We start from the raw sequence: 22,063 nt of genomic DNA on the forward strand, positions 1-22,063 counted from the left end.
AACAAGGATACATCACTCGCAGCTCTGTTTTGTAGTTTAGACTAGGATATGTCACTCACAGCTCTGTTATGTAGTTTACACTAGGATATATCACTCGCAGCTATAATGTAGTTTACACTAGGATATATCACTCACAGCTCAGTTATGTAGTTTACACTAGGATATATCACTCACTGCTCAGTTATGTAGTTTACACTAGGATATATCACTCACTGCTCAGTTATGTAGTTTACACTAGGATATATCACTCACAGCTCAGTTATGTAGTTTACACTATAATATATCACTCACAGCTCAGTTATGTAGTTCACACTAGGATATATCACTCGCAGGTATCATGTAGTTTACACTGGGATACGTCACTCACAGGTATCATGTAGTTTACACTAGGATATATCACTCACAGCTCAGTTATGTAGTTTACACTAGGATATTTCACTCAGAGCTCTGTTATGTAGTTTACACTAGGATATATCACTCGCAGCTCTGTTATGTAGTTTACACTAGGATATATCACTCACAGCTCTGTTATGTAGTTTACACTAGGATATATCACAGCTCTGTTTTATAATTTACACTAGGATATATCACTCGCAGCTCTGTTATGTAGTTTACACTGGGATATATCACTTGCAGCTCTGTTATGTAGTTTACACTAGGATATATCACTCGCAGATCTGTTATATAGTTTACACTAGAATATAGCACTCACAGCTCTGTTATGTAGTTTACACTATGATATATCACTCACAGCTCTGTTATGTAGTTTACACTAGGATATATCACTTGCAGCTCTGTTATATAGTTTACACTAGAATATATCACTCACAGCTCTGTTATGTAGTTTACACTATGATATATCACTCACAGCTCTGTTATGTAGTTTACACTAGGATATATCACTCACAGCTCTGTTATGTAGTTTACACTAGGATATATCACTCGCAGATCTGTTATATAGTTTACACTAGAATATATCCCTCACAGCTCTGTTATGTAGTTTACACTAGGATATATCACTCGCAGCTGTGTTATGTAGTTTACACTAGGATATATCACTCACAGCTCTGTTACGTAGTTAACACTAGGATATATCACTCACAGCTGTGTTATGTAGTTTACACTAGGATATATCACTCGCGCTCTGATATGTAGTTTACATTACGATATATCACTTGCAGCTCTCACACAGTTTACACTAGGATACATCACTCGCAGCTCTGTTTTGTAGTTTAGACTAGGATATGTCACTCACAGCTCTGTTATGTAGTTTACACTAGGATATATCACGCGCAGCTATAATGTAGTTTACACTAGGATATATCACTCACAGCTCAGTTATGTAGTTTATACTAGGATATTTCACTCACAGCTCTGTTATGTAGTTTACACTAGGATATATCACTCACAGCTCAGTTATGTAGTTTACACTTGAATATATCACTCACAGCTCAGTTATGTAGTTTACACTAGGATATATCACTCACAGCTCTGTGATGTAGTTTACACTAGGATATATCACTCACAGCTCAGTGATGTAGTTTACACTAGGATATATCACTCACAGCTCAGTGATGTCGTTTACACTAGGATATATCACTCACAGCTCAGTTATGTAGTTTACACTAGGATATTTCACTCACAGCTCAGTGATGTAGTTTACACTAGGATATTTCACTCACAGCTCAGTGATGTAGTTTACACTAGGATATATCACTCACAGCTCAGTTATGTAGTTTACACTAGAATATATCACTCACAGCTCAGTTATGTAGTTCACACTAGGATATATCACTCGCAGGTATCATGTAGTTTACACGAGGATATATCACTCGCAGGTATCATGTAGTTTACACTAGGATATTTCACTCAGAGCTCTGTTATGTAGTTTACACTAGGATATATCACTCGCAGCTCTGTTTTGTAGTTTAGATTAGGATAAATCACTCGCAGCTCTGTCATGTAGTTTACACTAGGATATATCACTCGCAGCTCTGTTATGTAGTTAACACTAGGATATATCACTCACAGCTCTGTTATGTAGTTTACACTAGGATATATCACTCGCAGCTCTGTTATGTAGTTTACACTAGGATATATCACTCGAGTTCTGTTATGTAGTTTACACTAGGATATATCACTCGAGTTCTGTTATGTAGTTTACACTAGGATATATCACTCGCAGCTCTGTAATGTAGTTTACACTAGGATATATCACTCACAGCTCTGTTTTATAGTTTACACTAGGATATATCACTCGCAGCTTTGTTATGTAGATTACACTAGGATATATCACTCACTGCTCTGTTATGTAGTTTACACTAGGATACATCACTCACAGCTGTGTTATGTAGTTTACACAAGGATATATCACTTGCAGCTCTGTTATGTAGTTTACACTAGGATATATCACTCAAACTGTTATGTAGTTTACACTAGGATACATCACTCACAGCTGTGTTATGTAGTTTACACTAGGATATATCACTTGCAGCTCTGTTATGTAGTTTACACTAGGATATATCACTCGCAGCTCTGTTATGTAGTTTACACTAGGATATATCACTTGCAGCTCTGTTATGTAGTTTACACTAGGATATATCACTCACAGCTCTGTTATGTAGTTTACACTAGGATATATCACTCAAACTGTTATGTTGTTTACACTAAAATACATCACTCACAGCTGTGTTATGTAGTTTACACTAGGATATATCACTCGTGCTCTGATATGTAGTTTACACTAGGATATATCTCTCCTGCTCTGATATGTAGTTTACATTACGACGATATATCACTTGCAGCTGTCATACAGTTTACACTAGGATATATCACTCACAGCCCTGTTATGTAGTTTACACTAGGATATATCACTCACAGCTCTGTTATGTAGTTTACACTAGGATATATCACTCGCAGCTCTGTTATGTAGTTTACACTAGGATATATCACTAACAGCTGTTATGTAGTTTACACTAGGATATATCACTCGCAGCTCTGTTATGTAGTTTACACTAGGATATATCACTTGCAGCTCTGTTATGTAGTTTACACCAGGATATATCACTCGCAGCTCTGTTATGTCGTTTACACTAGGATATATCACTCGCAGCTCTGTTATGTAGTTTACTCTAGGATATATCACTAACAGCTGTTATGTAGTTTACACTAGGATATATTACTCATATCTGTTATGTAGTTTACACTAGGATATATCACTCGAGTTCTGTTTTGTAGTTTACACTAGGATACATCACTCACAGCTCTGTAATGTAGTTTACACTAGGATATATCACTCGCAGCTCTGTTATGTAGTTTACACTAGGATATATCACTCACAGCTCAGTTATGTAGTTTACACTAGGATATATCACTCACAGCTCAGTTATGTAGTTTACACTAGAATATATCACTCACAGCTCAGTTATGTAGTTTACACTAGGATATTTCACTCACAGCTCAGTGATGTAGTTTACACTAGGATATATCACTCACAGCTCAGTGATGTAGTTTACACTAGGATATATCACTCACAGCTCAGTGATGTCGTTTACTCTAGGATATATCACTCACAGCTCAGTTATGTAGTTTACACTAGGATATTTCACTCACAGCTCAGTGATGTAGTTTACACTAGGATATTTCACTCACAGCTCAGTGATGTAGTTTACACTAGGATATATCACTCGCAGGTATCATGTAGTTTACACGAGGATATATCACTCGCAGGTATCATGTAGTTTACACTAGGATATTTCACTCAGAGCTCTGTTATGTAGTTTACACTAGGATATATCACTCGCAGCTCTGTTTTGTAGTTTAGATTAGGATATATCACTCGCAGCTCTGTTATGTAGTTAACACTAGGATATCTCACTCACAGCTCTGTTATGTAGTTTACACTAGGATATATCACTCGCAGCTCTGTTATGTAGTTTACACTGGGATATATCACTTGCAGCTCTGTTATATAGTTTACACTAGAATATATCACTCACAGCTCTGTTATGTAGTTTACACTAGGATATATCACTCACAGCTCTGTTATGTAGTTTACACTAGGATATATCACTCGCAGATCTGTTATATAGTTTACACTAGAATATATCACTCACAGCTCTGTTATGTAGTTTACACTAGGATATATCACTCGCAGCTGTGTTATGTAGTTTACACTAGGATATATCACTCACAGCTCTGTTATGTAGTTAACACTAGGATATATCACTCACAGCTGTGTTATGTAGTTTACACTAGGATATATCACTCGCGCTCTGATATGTAGTTTACATTACGATATATCACTTGCAGCTCTCACACAGTTTACACTAGGATACATCACTCGCAGCTCTGTTTTGTAGTTTAGACTAGGATATGTCACTCACAGCTCTGTTATGTAGTTTACACTAGGATATATCACGCGCAGCTATAATGTAGTTTACACTAGGATATATCACTCACAGCTCAGTTATGTAGTTTATACTAGGATATTTCACTCACAGCTCTGTTATGTAGTTTACACTAGGATATATCAATCACAGCTCAGTTATGTAGTTTACACTTGAATATATCACTCACAGCTCAGTTATGTAGTTTACACTAGGATATTTCACTCACAGCTCAGTGATGTAGTTTACACTAGGATATATCACTCACAGCTCAGTGATGTAGTTTACACTAGGATATATCACTCACAGCTCAGTGATGTCATTTACACTAGGATATATCACTCACAGCTCAGTGATGTAGTTTACACTAGGATATTTCACTCACAGCTCAGTGATGTAGTTTACACTAGAATATATCACTCACAGCTCAGTTATGTAGTTCACACTAAGATATATCACTCGCAGGTATCATGTAGTTTACACGAGGATATATCACTCGCAGGTATCATGTAGTTTACACTAGGATATTTCACTCAGAGCTCTGTTATGTAGTTTACACTAGGATATATCACTCGCAGCTCTGTTTTGTAGTTTAGATTAGGATATATCACTCGCAGCTCTGTTATGTAGTTTACACTAGGATATATCACTCGCAGCTCTGTTATGTAGTTAACACTAGGATATATCACTCACAGCTCTGTTATGTAGTTTACACTAGGATATATCACTCGCAGCTCTGTTATGTAGTTTACACTAGGATATATCACTCGAGTTCTGTTATGTAGTTTACACTAGGATATATCACTCGAGTTCTGTTATGTAGTTTACACTAGGATATATCACTCGCAGCTCTGTAATGTAGTTTACACTAGGATATATCACTCACAGCTCTGTTTTATAGTTTACACTAGGATATATCACTCGCAGCTTTGTTATGTAGATTACACTAGGATATATCACTCACTGCTCTGTTATGTAGTTTACACTAGGATACATCACTCACAGCTGTGTTATGTAGTTTACACAAGGATATATCACTTACAGCTCTGTTATGTAGTTTACACTAGGATATATCACTCAAACTGTTATGTTGTTTACACTAAAATACATCACTCACAGCTGTGTTATGTAGTTTACACTAGGATATATCACTCACAGCTCTGTTATGTAGTTTACACTAGGATATATCACTCGCAGCTCTGTTATGTAGTTTACACTAGGATATATCACTTGCAGCTCTGTTATGTAGTTTATACTAGGATATATCACTTGCAGCTCTGTTATGTAGTTTACACTAGGATATATCACTCAAACTGTTATGTTGTTTACACTAAAATACATCACTCACAGCTGTGTTATGTAGTTTACACTAGGATATATCACTCGCGCTCTGATATGTAGTTTACACTAGGATATATCTCTCCTGCTCTGATATGTAGTTTACATTACGACGATATATCACTTGCAGCTGTCATACAGTTTACACTAGGATATATCACTCACAGCCCTGTTATGTAGTTTACACTAGGATATATCACTCACAGCTCTGTTATGTAGTTTACACTAGGATATATCACTCGCAGCTCTGTTATGTAGTTTACACTAGGATATATCACTAACAGCTGTTATGTAGTTTACACTAGGATATATCACTCGCAGCTCTGTTATGTAGTTTACACTAGGATATATCACTTGCAGCTCTGTTATGTAGTTTACACCAGGATATATCACTCGCAGCTCTGTTATGTCGTTTACACTAGGATATATCACTCGCAGCTCTGTTATGTAGTTTACACTAGGATATATCACTAACAGCTGTTATGTAGTTTACACTAGGATATATTACTCATATCTGTTATGTAGTTTACACTAGGATATATCACTCGAGTTCTGTTTTGTAGTTTACACTAGGATACATCACTCACAGCTCTGTAATGTAGTTTACACTAGGATATATCACTCGCAGCTCTGTTATGTCGTTTACACTAGGATATATCACTTGCAGCTCTGTTATGTTGTTTACTCTAGGATATATCACTCGCAGCTCTGTTATTTCGTTTACACTAGGATATATCACTCACAGCTCTGTTATGTAGTTTCCATAGGGATATTCTGTCTATTTGATTCCACCAATGTACAGCACTCACAGTGGCTTATATGGATTATTTTATTTACAACTTGATATTTATTTATTTTTATTTTGAAATTCTAGTTGTTTAAGTTTACCAAGGGTTTAAGACATGGCAGGAGATCCCAGACCCGTGTCATGCTCCTCGTGTGCGATGTGGGAGCTCAGGGACACGTCCACTGTCCCTGGCTCCTTCACGTGCAAGAAGTGTGTTCAGTTGCAGCTCTTGTTAGACCACTTGACGGCTCTGGAGCTGCAGATGGACTCACTTTGGAGCATCCGCGATGCTGAGGAGGTCGTGGATAGCACGTTTAGCGAGTTGGTCACACCGCAGGTGAAGGTTACTGAGGGAGATAGAAAGTGGGTGACCAAAAGAAAGAGCAAGAGTAGGAAGGCAGTGCAGGTGTCCCCTGCGGTCATCTCCCTGCAAAACAGATATACCGCTTTGGATACTGTTGAGGGAGATGGCTCACCAGGGGAAGGCAGCAGCAGCCAGGTTCATGGCACCGTGGCTGGCTCTGCTGCACAGCAGGGCAGGAAGAGAAATGGCAGGGCTATAGTGATAGGGGACTCGATCGTAAGGGGAATAGACAGGTGGTTCTGTGGACGCAATCGAGACTCCAGGATGGTATGTTGCCTCCCTGGTGCAAGGGTCAAGGATGTCTCGGAGCGGCTGCAGGACATTCTGGGGGGGGAGGGTGAACAGCCAGCTGTCGTGGTGCACATAGGCACCAACGATATAGGTAAAAAACGGGATGAGGTCCTACAAGCGGAATTCAGGGAGTTAGGAGTTAAACTAAAAAGTAGGACCTCAAAGGTAGTAATCTCAGGATTGCTACCAGTGCCACGAGCTAGTCAGAGTAGGAATGTCAGGATAGATAGGATGAATGCGTGGCTCGAGAGATGGTGCAAGAGGGAGGGATTCAAATTCCTGGGGCATTGGGATCGGTTCTGGGGGAGGTGGGACCAGTACAAACCAGACGGTCTGCACTTGGGCAGGACTGGAACCGATGTCCTAGGGGGGGGCGTTTTCTAGAGCTGTTGGGGAGGGTTTAAACTAATGTGGCAGGGGGATGGGAACCAATGCTGGAAGTTGGAAGGTAGTAAAACAGGGACAGAAACAAAAGGAAGTAAGGGGAAAAGTGCAAGGAAGAGAAGACATAGTCAGAAATCCATAAGGGCGACAGTACAAGGTACAGTGACTGAGGGGAGCACAGTGAATAGGCCCAATAATAACAAAAGGAATAAAACTGGAGATGTTAAGATTCAAAACAGAGGTAAAAAAACCAACATAAGTGTACTTTACCTGAATGCTCGTAGTATTCGGAATAAAGTAAATGAGTTGGTGGCACAAATCATCGTAAATGACTATGATTTAGTGGCCATTACTGAAACATGGTTAAAGGATGGTCACGACTGGGAGTTAAATATCCGAGGGTATCAAACTATTCGGAAGGACAGAGTGGATGGTAAGGGAGGTGGTGTTGCACTGTTATTTAAGGATGACATCCGGGCAATAGTAAGGGATGACATCGGTGCTATGGAGGATAAGGTTGAATCCATTTGGGTGGAAATCAGGAATAGTAAGGCGAAAAAGTCACTGATAGGAGTAGTCTATCGGCCACCAAATAGTAACGATATGGTGGGGCAGGCAATAAACAAAAAAATAACTGATGCATGTAGAAATGGTACAGCAGTTATCATGGGGGATTTTAATCTACATGTCGATTGGTTTAACCAGGTCGGTCAAGGCAACCGTGAGGAGGAGTTTATAGAATGTATCCGCGATAGTTTCCTAGAACAGTATGTAATGGAACCTACGAGGGAACAAGCGGTCCTAGATCTTGTCCTGTGTAATGAGACAGGATTGATTCATGATCTCATAGTTAGGGATCCTCTCGGAAGGAGCGATCACAATATGGTGCAATTTAAAATACAGATGGAGGGTGAGAAAGTAAAATCAAATACTAGTGTTTTGTGTTTAAACAAAGGAGATTACAAGGGGATGAGAGAAGAACTAGCTAAGGTAGACTGGGAGCTAAGACTTTATGGTGGAACAGTTGAGGAACAGTGGAGAACCTTCCAAGCGATTTTTCACAGTGCTCAGCAAAGGTTTATACCAACAAAAAGGAAGGACGGAAGAAAGAGGGAAAATCGACCGTGGATATCTAAGGAAATAAGGGAGAGTATCAAATTGAAGGAAAAAGCATATAAAGTGGCAAAGATTGCTGGGAGATTAGAGGACTGGGAAATCTTTAGGGGGCAACAGAAAGCTACTAAAAAAGCTATAAAGAAGAGTAAGATAGAGTATGAGAGTAAACTTGCTCAGAATATAAAAACAGACAGTAAAAGCTTTTACAAATATATAAGACAAAAAAGAGTGGCTAAGGTAAATATTGGTCCTTTAGAGGATGAGAAGGGAGTTTTAATAATGGGAAATGAGGAAATGGCTGAGGAACTGAACAGGTTTTTTGGGTCGGTCTTCACAGTGGAAGACACAAATAACATGCCAGCGACTGATAGAAATGAGGCTATGACAGGTGAGGACCTTGAGACGATTGTTATCACTAAGGAGGGAGTGATGGGCAAGCTAATGGGGCTAAAGGTAGACAAGTCTCCTGGCCCTGATGGAATGCATCCCAGAGTGCTAAAAGAGATGGCTAGGGAAATTGCAGATGCACTAGTGATAATTTACCGAAATTCACTAGACTCTGGGGTGGTCCCGGTGGATTGGAAATTAGCAAACGTGACGCCACTGTTTAAAAAAGGAGGTAGGCAGAAAGCAGGAAATTATAGGCCAGTGAGTTTAACTTCGGTAATAGGGAAGATGCTGGAATCTATCATCAAGGAAGAAATTGTGAGGCATCTGGATAGAAATTGTCCCATTGGGCAGACACAGCATGGGTTCGTTAAAGGCAGGTCATGCCTAACTAATTTAGTGGAATTTTTTGAGGACATTACCAGTGCAGTAGATAACGGGGAGCCGATGGATGTGGTATATCTGGATTTCCAGAAAGCCTTTGACAAGGTGCCACACAAAATGTTGCTGCATAAGATAAAGATGCATGGCATTAAGGGTAAAGTAGTAGCATGGATAGAGGATTGGTTAATTAATAGAAAGCAAAGAGTTGGGATAAATGGGTGTTTCTCTGGTTGGCAATCAGTAGCTAGTGGTGTCCCTCAGGGATCCGTGTTGGGCCCACAATTGTTCACAATTTACATTGATGATTTGGAGTTGGGGACCAAGGGCAATGTGTCCAAGTTTGCAGATGACACTAAGATGAGTGGTAAAGCGAAAAGTGCAGAGGATACTGGAAGTCTGCAGAGGGATTTGGATAGGTTAAGTGAATGGGCTCGGGTCTGGCAGATGGAATACAATGTTGACAAATGTGAGGTTATCCATTTTGGTAGGAATAACAGCAAACGGGATTATTATTTAAACGATAAAATATTAAAGCATGCCGCTGTTCAGAGAGACTTGGGTGTGCTAGTGCATGAGTCACAGAAGGTTGGTTTACAAGTGCAACAGGTGATTAAGAAGGCAAATGGAATTTTGTCCTTCATTGCTAGAGGGATGGAGTTTAAGACTAGGGAGGTTATGTTGCAACTGTATAAGGTGTTAGTGCGGCCACACCTGGAGTATTGTGTTCAGTTTTGGTCTCCTTACTTGAGAAAGGACGTACTGGCACTGGAGGGTGTGCAGAGGAGATTCACTAGGTTAATCCCAGAGCTGAAGGGGTTGGATTATGAGGAGAGGTTGAGTAGACTGGGACTGTACTCGTTGGAATTTAGAAGGATGAGGGGGGATCTTATAGAAACATTTAAAATTATGAAGGGAATAGATAGGATAGATGCGGGCAGGTTGTTTCCACTGGCGGGTGACAGCAGAACTAGGGGGCATAGCCTCAAAATAAGGGGAAGTAGATTTAGGACTGAGTTTAGGAGGAACTTCTTCACCCAAAGGGTTGTGAATCTATGGAATTCCTTGCCCAGTGAAGCAGTTGAGGCTCCTTCATTACATGTTTTTAAGGTAAAGATAGATAGTTTTTTGAAGAATAAAGGGATTAAGGGTTATGGTGTTCGGGCCGGAAAGTGGAGCTGAGTCCACAAAAGATCAGCCATGATCTAATTGAATGGCGGAGCAGGCTCGAGGGGCCAGATGGCCTACTCCTGCTCCTAGTTCTTATGTTCTTATGTTCTTATATACCCAGCAATGTTTTGTTGTATTGATTATACATGGATATCATTAATTGTTATTGTATTTATTCTGGGATATTCATCACTCTCAGTTCTGTTATATAGATTATACCAGGATATATCACAAAATGTAATGGATATATAGATCACATCAGCATTTATCACACAACGTTCCGTTATATGAGTTACACTGAGATTTGCCAGTCATACTGTGTTATATGAATTCCAGTGCACTTTATCCTACATATTTCTTTTATATATAGATCACACTGCAGTGTATCACACACAGTTCTGTTATATTAATTGCACCGGGATAATTTGTTCAATATTTTGATAGATAGATTGCACATAATACTGTTTTATAGATAAAACCTTGGTTTATGTTTTGTTTTCTAGGTCGCATAGTATGCTTACAGATTATACTGGGGTTGCCATCCTTGATTCGTAGATTGCACTAGGCTAAATCACATGGCTAATCACCTTCAGTTCTGCCATACAATTACCATTCTTCTCTTTTATATAAATTAACTAGCATTTATTGTTCAGATAAAAGCAAAATACTACAGAAGCAGGTCATCTGAAATAAAAACAGAAAATGCTGGATAAAAATCGGCAGGTCCGGCAGAATCTGTGGAGAGAGAAAGAGAGTTAACATTTCAAATCCAAATGGCTCTTCTACAGAGCTAAAGCGGGAAAATATGATGGATCCATTATATTCCTCCCTCTCTTCAGCTCTGAAGAAGTGGCATACGGACTTGAAACATTAACTGTTTCTGTTCGCACAGATGCAACCAGATATGCTGAGTTTATCCAGCATTTTCTGTTTTTATTAATTAACTCAGAGTTCTATTATGTATTTTATGTCTATCACATCCAGCTCTGTTATCTAACTTACACAGGGAATGTCACTCAGAGTGTTGTCATACAGATTGACAGAAATGTAAATGCTCTGTTATTCTGTTATATAGATTACAATAGGATAAATCACATATAGGTCAGAGTTTCACACTGTGATATTTGACACACAGTTGAGCTGTAAAAAGTACACAAGATATCATAATTAGGTTGTCTGAATTACATTCTGAGATCTCACATACATAGATTACATATGGAGCTATCACTCATACTTCTTGCATAGAAGGTACACAAGGATATATCACAAAGAGATCTGCTATATGCTGAATAGTAACACACACAGCTCAGCGCTATAGATTTCACTGAGCTATCCACTCAGAGATCTGTTCTATAGATTACAAAGGGATATATGACTCTCAATATTGTATCATATAGATGACACACAATGATATCACTTAAGGATCTGGAATGTGGATTACATTGTAATTGTATACATTTTTCTGTTATGTAAGTTTTTTATACAGAGGGTTTTTTTTATATAGCCTGGAACTCGCTGCCGGAGGAGGTGGTGGAAGCAGGGATGATAGTGGCGTTTAAGGGGCATCTTGACAAATACATGAATAGGATGGGAATAGAGGGATACAGATCCCTGAAGTGTAGAAGATTTTAGTTTAGACGGGCAACGTGGTCGGCACAGGCTTGGAGGGCCGAAGGGCCTGTTCCTGTGCTGTACTTTTCTTTGTTCTTTGTATGCATATATTATACGCTGGTATATCACCGAATTTGCTTTTATTCGGTTATGCTGCAACTTTCAGCACATATTTCTGTTTTATAGATCACAATGGGATATATAATTCGCAGTTCTGTTCTACACATTACACTGGGCTACATCACTCACAGTTCTGTTCTATAGATTACGCTGGGATATATCACTCAGTTCCGTTCTATAGATTACACTGGGCTACATCACTCACAATTCTGTTTTATGGATTACATTGTGATATATCATTCACAGCTCTGTTCTATAGATTACATTGCTATATATCACTCACAGTTCTGTTCTATAGATTGCATTGCAATATATCATTCACAGCTCTGTTCCATAGATTACACTGGATGTATCACTCACAGTTCTGTTCTATAGATTACATTGCAATATATCATTCACAGCTCTGTTCTATAGATTACACTGCAATATATCACTCACAGTTCTGTTCTATAGATTACATTGCAATATATCATTCACAGCTCTGTTCCATAGATTACACTGGATGTATCACTCACAGTTCTGTTCTATAGATTACACTGGGATATATCACTCACAGTTCTGTTCTATAAATTACACTAAGATACATCACATACAGCTCTATTCTATAGATGATACTGGGATATATCACGCATTCTCTGTTCTATAGATCACACTGGGATATATCACTCACAGTTCTGTTCTATAGATTACACTGGGATACATCACACACAGCTCTATTCTATAGATGATACTGGGATATATCACACATTCTCTGTTCTATAGATTGCACTGAGATGTATCACTCACGGTTCCTTGATATATATTACACTGGCATATATCACACACAGCTCTGTCCTATAGATTACATTGGTATATATCTTTCACAGTTATGTTCTATAGATTACACTGATTTTCCATAGATAGCTCTGCTATATAAATAACAGTAAGAAGTCTTACAACACCAGGTTAAAGTCGAACAGGTTTGTTTCAAATCACTAGCTTTCGGAGCACTGCTCCTTCCTCAGGTGATTCACCTGAGGAAGGAGCAGTGCTCCGAAAGCGAGTGATTTGAAACAAACCTGTTGGACTTTAACCTGGTGTTTTAAGACTCCTACTGTGCTCACCCCAGTCCAACACCGGCATCTCCACATCATTTAAATAACACAGGGACATATTACTCACCGTTCTCTCAAATAGTTTATATGGCTATATATCCTCACTGATCTGTTTTCGCGGTTACACCGTGGCACCAAATACATATAATTATGTTATATAGAGCTCAGTTATTAAAATTAAACTGGAATATATCACATGCAGCTCTGTACATGATTACATCATACATACTTCCCTTCTAGATAACACATCAAAGTTCACTTATTTAGTTTACATTGTAGATTAAATGTACATTTTTGTTATGTATTGTAGATTGCAATAAATGTCTCGTAGGTATCTCATTCACAGTTCTGTCACAACCAAATCTGTTATATAAGTCACACTGGATATTGCATGCTACTCTGTTCCATAAATTACATTGGGGCGGCACAAACAATTACATCATGCAGAATATATCACTTAAAGTTCTGTTATATAGATTACATTACAATATTACATACATTGAGAAACATGAGACTCGGAGCAGGAGGAGGCCATTTGGCCCTTCGAGCCTGCCCCACCATTTATTATGATCATGGTTGGTCATCCAACTCAAAAGCCTTCCTTCGCCCATATCCTTTGATCCCTTTTGCCCCAAGAGCTATATTGAACTGCTTCTTGAAAACGTATAATTTTATGGCCTCAGTTGCTTTCTGTGGCAGCAAATTCCACAGGCTCACCACTCTCTGGGTGAAGAAACTTCTCATTTCAGTCATAAATGATCTATCCCACATCCTCACACTGTGACCCCTGGTTCTGGACTTCCCCGCCATTGGGAACATCCTTCCTGTATCTACCCTGTCTAGTCTAGTTAGAATTTTAAAGGTTTCTATGAGAACCCCCCTTACTCTTCTCAACCCCAGTGAATATAATCATAACCAACTTAATTTCTCCCCATACGTCAGTCCCGTCATCCCAGGAATCAGTCTGGTAAACTTTTGCTGAATTCCTTCCAGAGCAAGAACATCCTTCCTCAGATAAGAAGATCAAAACTTCACACAATATTCCAGGTGTGGCCTCACCAAGACCCTGTATAACTGCAGGAGACATCCCCGCTCCTGTACTCGAATCCTCTCGCTATGAAGGCCGACGTACAATTTGTCTTTATTGCATGCTGCACTTGCATATGAGTCATTTAGGGCAGGATTTACCGACCACCCCTCCACATGTTTTTCAGCAGCGAAGGCAGCCAGCCAGCAGGCTCTACCATCACTGCCGTTGGCAATGGGATTTCCCGGGGATAGCACCCCTCGTCACCGGGAAACCTGTGCACCCGCAAGGGATCAGAATCTCCTGCAGTCGTGAACAGCTAGTAAATCATGTCCACATTGAAACACATTGCACATATCTCCGTAATACGGATTACACTGTAATGTCTCAGTGTAATCAGAGTAGAATATTCTGCTTTAGTATTCACTAGAGAGAGGGACCTTGTTGCTCGTGAGAACAGCGTGAACCAGATTTTTTTTTTTTTGGTTTTTTTCTTTTTTTTTTATAAATTTAGTGTACCCAATTCATTTTTCCAATTGAGGGGCAATTTAGCGTGGCCAATCCACCTACCCTTCACATCTTTTGGGTTGTGGGGGCGAAACCCACGCAGACACGGGGAGAATGTGCAAACTCCACACGGACAGTGACCCAGAGCCGGGATCGAACCTGGGACCTCGGCGCCCTGAGGCTGCAGTGTTACTCACTGCGCCACCGTGCTGCCCTTGCGTGAACCAGGTTAATAGGCTCAAACAGGTCGATATTAAGGAGGATGTGCTGAAAACTTTGAAAAGCATCAGGATAGATGAGTCCCCTGGGCTAGACTGGAAATACTCAAGGTTACTATGGGAAGCGAGGGAGGAGATTGCTACACCTTTGGCGATAATCTTTGCATTCTCACCCTCCACTGGAGTAGTACCGGATGATTGGAGGGAGGCGAATATTGTCCCCCTGTTCAAGAATAGGGAAATCCTTGGGAATTACAAACCAAGTCTTACGTCTGTGGTGAGCAAAAAACATTGGAATATGTCATTCAATTATGCAATATTGATTCTGCTTTATATATTTCACTATAATTCCTCCCATACTATCTATTAAATCGATTACACTGCAATATCTCATATACAGTTATACAACAAAGACTGAATCGTGAATCTACAATTATTATATATATATTGGAGCGATATATCACTCCTAGGGGCAGCACGGTAGCATGGTGGTTAGCATAAGTGCTTCACAGCTCCAGGGTCCCAGGTTCGATTCCCGGTTGGGTCACTGTCTGTGAGGAGTCTGCACGTCCTCCCCGTGTGTGCGTGAGTTTCCTCCGGGTGCTCCGGTTTCCTCCCACAGTCCAAAGATGTGCGGGTTAGGTGGATTGGCCATGCTAAATTGCCCGTAGTGTCCTAAAAAAGTAAGGTTAAAGGGGGGGTTGTTGGGTTACGGGTATAGGGTGGATACGTGGGTTTGAGTAGGGTGATCATGGCTGGGCACAACATCGAGGGCCGAAGGGCCTGTTCTGTGCTGTACTGTTCTATGTTCTATGTTCTATATCACACAGCCTTCTGTTATGTAGGTTACACCATCTAGATTACTCAGAACTCTGTAATGTAAAATCAACATTCTGGGGTCACCATTGACAAGAAAATTAACTAGACCAGTCATATAAATAACGTGGCTACAAGAGCAGGTCAGAGGCTGGGAGTTATGTGGTTAGTAAGTCATTTCCTGACTCCCCACAGCCTGCCCACAAGGTGCAAGTCAGGAATGTGATTAAATACTCTCCACTTACCTTGATCCATGCAACTTTTAACAACACTCAAGAAGCTCTTCACTATCCAGGACAAAGCAGCCCACCTGATTAGAACCCCATCCACCACCACCTTAAATATTCTCTCCCCCACCGCCAGCGCACAGTGTCAGCAGTGTCTACCATCTACTAAACAGACTGCAGCAACTCTCCAAGCCTCCTTTGACAGCACCTTCCAAATCCGTGACATCTACCACCTAGAATAACATGGGCAGCAGATGCACGAGAACACCACCAAATGCAAGATTCCCTCAAATGCACAAACCAGCCTGACCTGGAACTAAGTTGCCTTCCTTCGCTGTTGCTGGGTCAAAAATGTGGAACTGCTTCCCTAGCAGCACTGTGGATATCCTTTTACCAAATGGACTGCAACGATTCAAAGAGGGGGTTTACCAACACCTTCCCACAGCCAAGTAGGGATAGAACATAGCAAATCCAGCACAGAACAGGCCCTTCGGCTCACAATGTTGTGCTGAACTTTTGTCCTAGATTAAGAACAAATTAATCTACACCCCATCATTCTACCGTAATCCATGTACCTATCCAATAGCCGCTTGAAGGTCCCTAATGTTTCTGACTCAACTACTTCCACGGGTAGTGCATTCCATGCCCCCACTACTCTCTGGGTAAAGAACCTACCTCTGACATCCCCCCTATATTTACCACCAGAATGTGTGTAGGTAGAACCAGGATGAGTAATAAATACTAGTTTTGTCAGTGGCACTCACATTCCATGAACAGATAAATTAGCTAGACAGTAATATATCACCCACATTATTGTTCTATAGATTACACTGGGATATATCACATACATGTCTATTATGTCGATATAAGCAGCTGGTTCTGTAGTATCAGTTACTGTGGGCTATATCAAAGGCCATTGCATAGATAACACAAACAATTTATTATATATACATAACATAGTGCTACATTACTTCCCAATTGTATTTTATAGATTACACTGGGATATCTCACCCACTGTTCTATCAGTTATATTGTGATATATCAAACACAGTCCTGTTAGAGCATTATATTGAAAGTCTACTATATAGGTTATACCAAGATATCTCATTCTCAGTTTGTTATGTAAATTACACTACATTAGAGGAGCAGGTTTAGCACAGTTGGCTTATGATGCAGAGCAGGACCAACAGCTGGCTGAGGTTATCCATGAAGGCCCACCTTGACCCTTGCCTTAGGTGTGGTGATCCTTAGGTTAAATCACCACCAGTCAGCTTTCCCCCTCAAAGGGGAAAGCAGCCTATGGTCATCTGGGACTATAGCAACTTTACTTACTAGCTTTGAAACACGGATGACTTTACTGATATAGCACCTTGGCAGAGGCTACAAGAGCCAGTAGAGGTGTGTAGTAGGGCCACTAAGAGCCGCACGGCAGCCATGGACTTGGGTCATTTAAGTACCTCGGGCGCGATTCTCCGCAAATGCGGAGAGCCGTAAAGGCTGCCGTGAAACTGGCCGTGTTTCACGGCAGCCTCCGTGCCCCCTCCCGGGACCGATTCTCCCCCCCGGGAGGGGCTAGCAGCGCGGCCCCGTGAAGCACGGCATCGTGGGCTTAGCGACCGTCGCTAAGCCCGCGCGCCAAGCGTCACGGCGGCTGACGCGCACGATGACATCAACCGCGCATGCGCGGGTTAGACGGCTCCAACCCGCGCATGCGCGGATGATGTCATCACGCATATGCGTCAAACCCGCGCATGCGCGGGCCGTCATGCCCCTCAGCCGCCCCGCGGACTGATCCTGCGGGGCGGCGGAGGAACAAAGAGTGTGCGGGTATTGGACCCGCTGCCCGCGATCGGTGCCCACTGATCGCAGGCCCATGCCACCCTTGGCACGGCCGTGGTGCGGCCGTGCCAATCGGTGCCATGGTTGTCCGGGACGGCACTTTGCGGCCGTTTTCATGAACGGTGAGAGCAGGTGTGTTTGCGTTTGTTAAAACGGCCGTAAAGGCCTGGGAACTCGGCCCATCGGCCTGGGGAGAATCGCTGTTCGCCGTAAAAAATGGCGAGCAGCGATTCGTGTCGTGGGGCGGCCGTGGGGGGGGGAGAGTAGCGGGAGGTCGGGAAAAATGTCGGGAAAGCCCTCCCGCTATTCTTCGACCCGTCGTGGGCAGCGGAGAATCGCGCCCCTCACCTTTAAAGGTAATTGCAGCTGGAGTAGAAGAAGACTTTACCCGACCTGCTGAGCATAACGTACAAGGCTCAAGAGAAATGAAGGAAGCTGACAGAGGCAGGAATAGTTTTCTCTGAATTGTTCTATCCAATGTGCTGTGTTGCCTTGTTTTGTGTTCTGTTAATTATAAAGAGTATTTGAACCTTGGATAGTATGAGGACTACTGGAGAATGAAGGCTCCAAGACTGTGGACCATGTAACAACAGGCTATGCTGGAAGGTATCACACATCTAGGTGCCGGAATGTGGCGACTAGGGGCTTTTCACAGTAACTTCATTTGAAGCCTACTCGTGACAATAAGATTTTCATGATTCTACCTTATAGAACACATTGAAACATTGTACATATAACCCTTTTTGATAGATTACACATGGATGTGTCAAACACTGTTTTGTTGTGTTTGTTACACTGGTGTAAGTCACACACTTAGCTGTTATCTAGATTTTCCTGGGACACACAGCTTTACTTTTTGCAGTAGAATGGGATATCTCACAAATCATCCAGACTCAAAATTTTAGCTCCTTTCTCTCACCACAGGTGTTGTTAGGCCTGTTGAGATTGTCCAGTATTTTCTGTTTTTATATCACACACCGTTCTGTTATCTGGATTTCACCAGGATATATAACTGACAGTTTGGTAAACAATATATGACTTAAAGCTGAGTTAGAGAATTTGCACTGGAATATATCATTCACTGCTCTGTTATACGTGATTACACTGAGATATATCACATAGCATCCTGTTACATTGATAACAGAATGGTATCTTCCCTACCAATAATCTATACATCACACATCCTCTGCTATATAGATTATAGTGCTTAGCGTACTTGTAGGTCTGTTAGATATATTATACTTATGTGGAGATATGTCACACAGTTTTGCTGTACAGATTGTCTGGAATTTCTCACAGAGTTCCTGTTATTTGTTCTATTTTGTAAACTCTTCCCAGCTTGCGCAATTTTAGAAATAGTTATTATTTCTTGGGGCTCCAGGAGAATAAAGATGCATCTATGTAGGAAAGGGCATCCTCAATGTGACAGCTCCCTTTTCACATAACCTGTGACATTGACTCATACAAGGAGTTTGAACAATGCCATGAGTTAGTTATTGGACACTGATATAGGATCACTGATAAGGGTAGCATGGTAGCATAGTGGTTAGCATTGCTGCCTCACAGCACAAGGGAACTGAGTTCAATTCTGGCCTCGGGTGACTGTGTGTGCAGTTTGCATTTTCTTCCCATGTCTGCCTGGGTTTCCTCCAGGTACTCTAGTTTACACAGTTCAAAGATCTGCAGGTTAGGTGGATTGGCCATGATCAATTGCCCCTTACAAAGGTGTGCAGGTTAGATGGGGTTACGGGTATAGGGTGGGGTAGTGGACCTAGGTAGAGTGCTCTTTCAGAGTGTTGGTGCATTCACGATGGGCCAAATGGCCTCCTTCTGCACAGTAAGGATTCTATGGATGTACCCCAGCTTTAAGTTGGCCTTTAGTGAGGGGAAGGTTTAAAACATTGCACTCTGCTAGGCAAAGTGAGGAGTTAAAAGCCAACACGGCAGGTTTGGTACAATACATTGGATCCAATTAGGGAATGTGAATGCACGACATGTCTGTTACCTTCTCTTTCCTTTGTCAGGGTGGAATACACTGAGGAATGATAAGATGGGTTATGATGTCTCCAGAGTGAAGTGTTTCAGTGCCCTAAGGGGAGATGAGGGGGAGAGGTTCCAGCAGGATTGGAGTGCAGTTTTGCTGTCTGGCGACCCCTGCTGGAAAGTGTAAATGTGTGTCGGAGAGCCAGGGTGTCAGCTGAGGACATCATCTGGCTTGACTGCGATGCTCTTCTGAATGCGTAAATGCTCTAATGAGTGGGCTGTGGGGCAGGAAGGAGCTGGAAGGGTAGGACGGAGAAAGAGTGTAGCAGAAACCCTAACAAGAATCAATGCCTTTAGAAGATGGGACAGGTAAAAGGATAGACAAAGGACAGAAGAAATTCAAGACAATAGCTAAACAACAGAATGCTGCTGATGCTTACCAAGAACAAATAAAGCCAAGACTGAAAAATATCAGTGTAACACAAGATGGCATTCTTGCTGTCAGAGTATCGTGGCTGTTGCATCAATATCCAGTCACAAGAGTTTCACCGGTCCAGCCTCCTTGGAGGCCATACAAAAGAAATCAATAGCCACTCTGTGCTGCTGACAATCGAGTCATTTCAAACAAAAGCCGGCAATTACTGGATGTTTCTAACACCTAACACAAGAATTTGGGAGGGTCCTTAATTTAGGACAATCATCGGAAATAAAATTGTGAACAAGTGGAAAAAGTCCTTTTTCACACGTTTTTGTGCAAGGCTTTGGTTGAACAAAACAAAGATCCTATGCCTCTCATTCAAACCCACTGATCGATCCAATTGATCAGATTTATACTTGTTGTCAATTATTCAAGCAACAAGGTGACTCCGAAGGTTACTGCTTTGTAAGTTCCTCCTTGCCTATTTAGGCTATCAAATTAACAGCCCATGGTGAAAGAATGTGTCTAAATGTTCATCCACTCCACTGCCAAGTCAGCTTCTCATTGAGATTTTATTCTCTTTACTTTCCCTGCTGATTTGTGTTGAGTTGTTACTGGCATCTTCCCTGGAACCTCTTTTCCGAGTGACTCTTTCCATGCATGAGCCTAAACACTGAATGTCAGCTCGATATTCCGTACAGAGGCATTCAGTACAGAGACACGTCAGTGTATATATACCAGGTACTGACATCTACATTTCAGAAAAGGTTTCATCCAAGCTCTCGGCAAAGACAGGTGCCCTCTGCTGGCGAACAGCAACAGTGGTACCACTATTGGATGCAACACCCCAGATTTGTAAAAATATCTGAGCCAAGGTCCCTTTTCCTGCTCTTGTTCGAATGACCTCTGCTGGATTGTGATTGGAGTGCACGTTGGCTCAACGAAGGCTATAGGAAACCAGAGGAAATCTTCCCCAACTATTTCAGGATTAACGAAAAAGCGTAATAGACAAACAAAATGCATTCTCCTTCTTCCTGTTAAAGTTTCTCAAAGCCACTGCCCCCCCATCCCTCGTCCTCCCAAGGTTGAAAATTTAAAAGCCTTCACTAAGAGCTTGGTACAGAAATTCCACTGCGTATTGTGGTTAGTGTTTATCTTTGGGAGCTGTCTTTTTGGATGAGATATTAAACCACCTGTTGTTCAGATGGATGACAAGATCCAAAGAAGCTAGTTGATGGGAAGCAAAGGGGTTCTGCCTGGTATCCTGGCCAACATTCATGCAATGTCACAAAAAGCAGACTAATACAACATTTATCCCGCTTACTGCTTGTGGAAATTTGCTCTGTGCCATTTTTGTTTACACAGCAGCAGTATTAGCAACTTCCTTGTCTTTGAAGCTCACTGAATTATTCTAGGGCCATAGAAATTGCAATACCAACACAAGTTCACTCATTGCTCTTTAAAAATAGTTCAAGTGCGTAACCTATTCACAAACATAATCCATTGTCTTATTTCAGTTGGGCCGATCAGTTGTCCTAACTTCACCAAAGGTCCAAATGAGATCCATCCTCCCATTTCCCAAACCAACCTCTCATCA

At 41.3% G+C, this 22,063-nt stretch overlaps 1 protein-coding gene across 2 annotated transcripts in view; it reads right to left on the reverse strand.

Moving 5' to 3' along the window:
• The window catches only part of LOC119965033 (fibroblast growth factor 18-like), a 113,446-nt gene that overhangs the window by 86,440 nt on the left and 4,943 nt on the right, over positions 1-22,063 (reverse strand). The gene's annotated exons all lie outside the window — the stretch shown is intronic.

Source organism: Scyliorhinus canicula, chromosome 4 (assembly GCF_902713615.1).
Source record: "Scyliorhinus canicula chromosome 4, sScyCan1.1, whole genome shotgun sequence".
Classification (NCBI taxonomy): domain Eukaryota; kingdom Metazoa; phylum Chordata; class Chondrichthyes; order Carcharhiniformes; family Scyliorhinidae; genus Scyliorhinus; species Scyliorhinus canicula.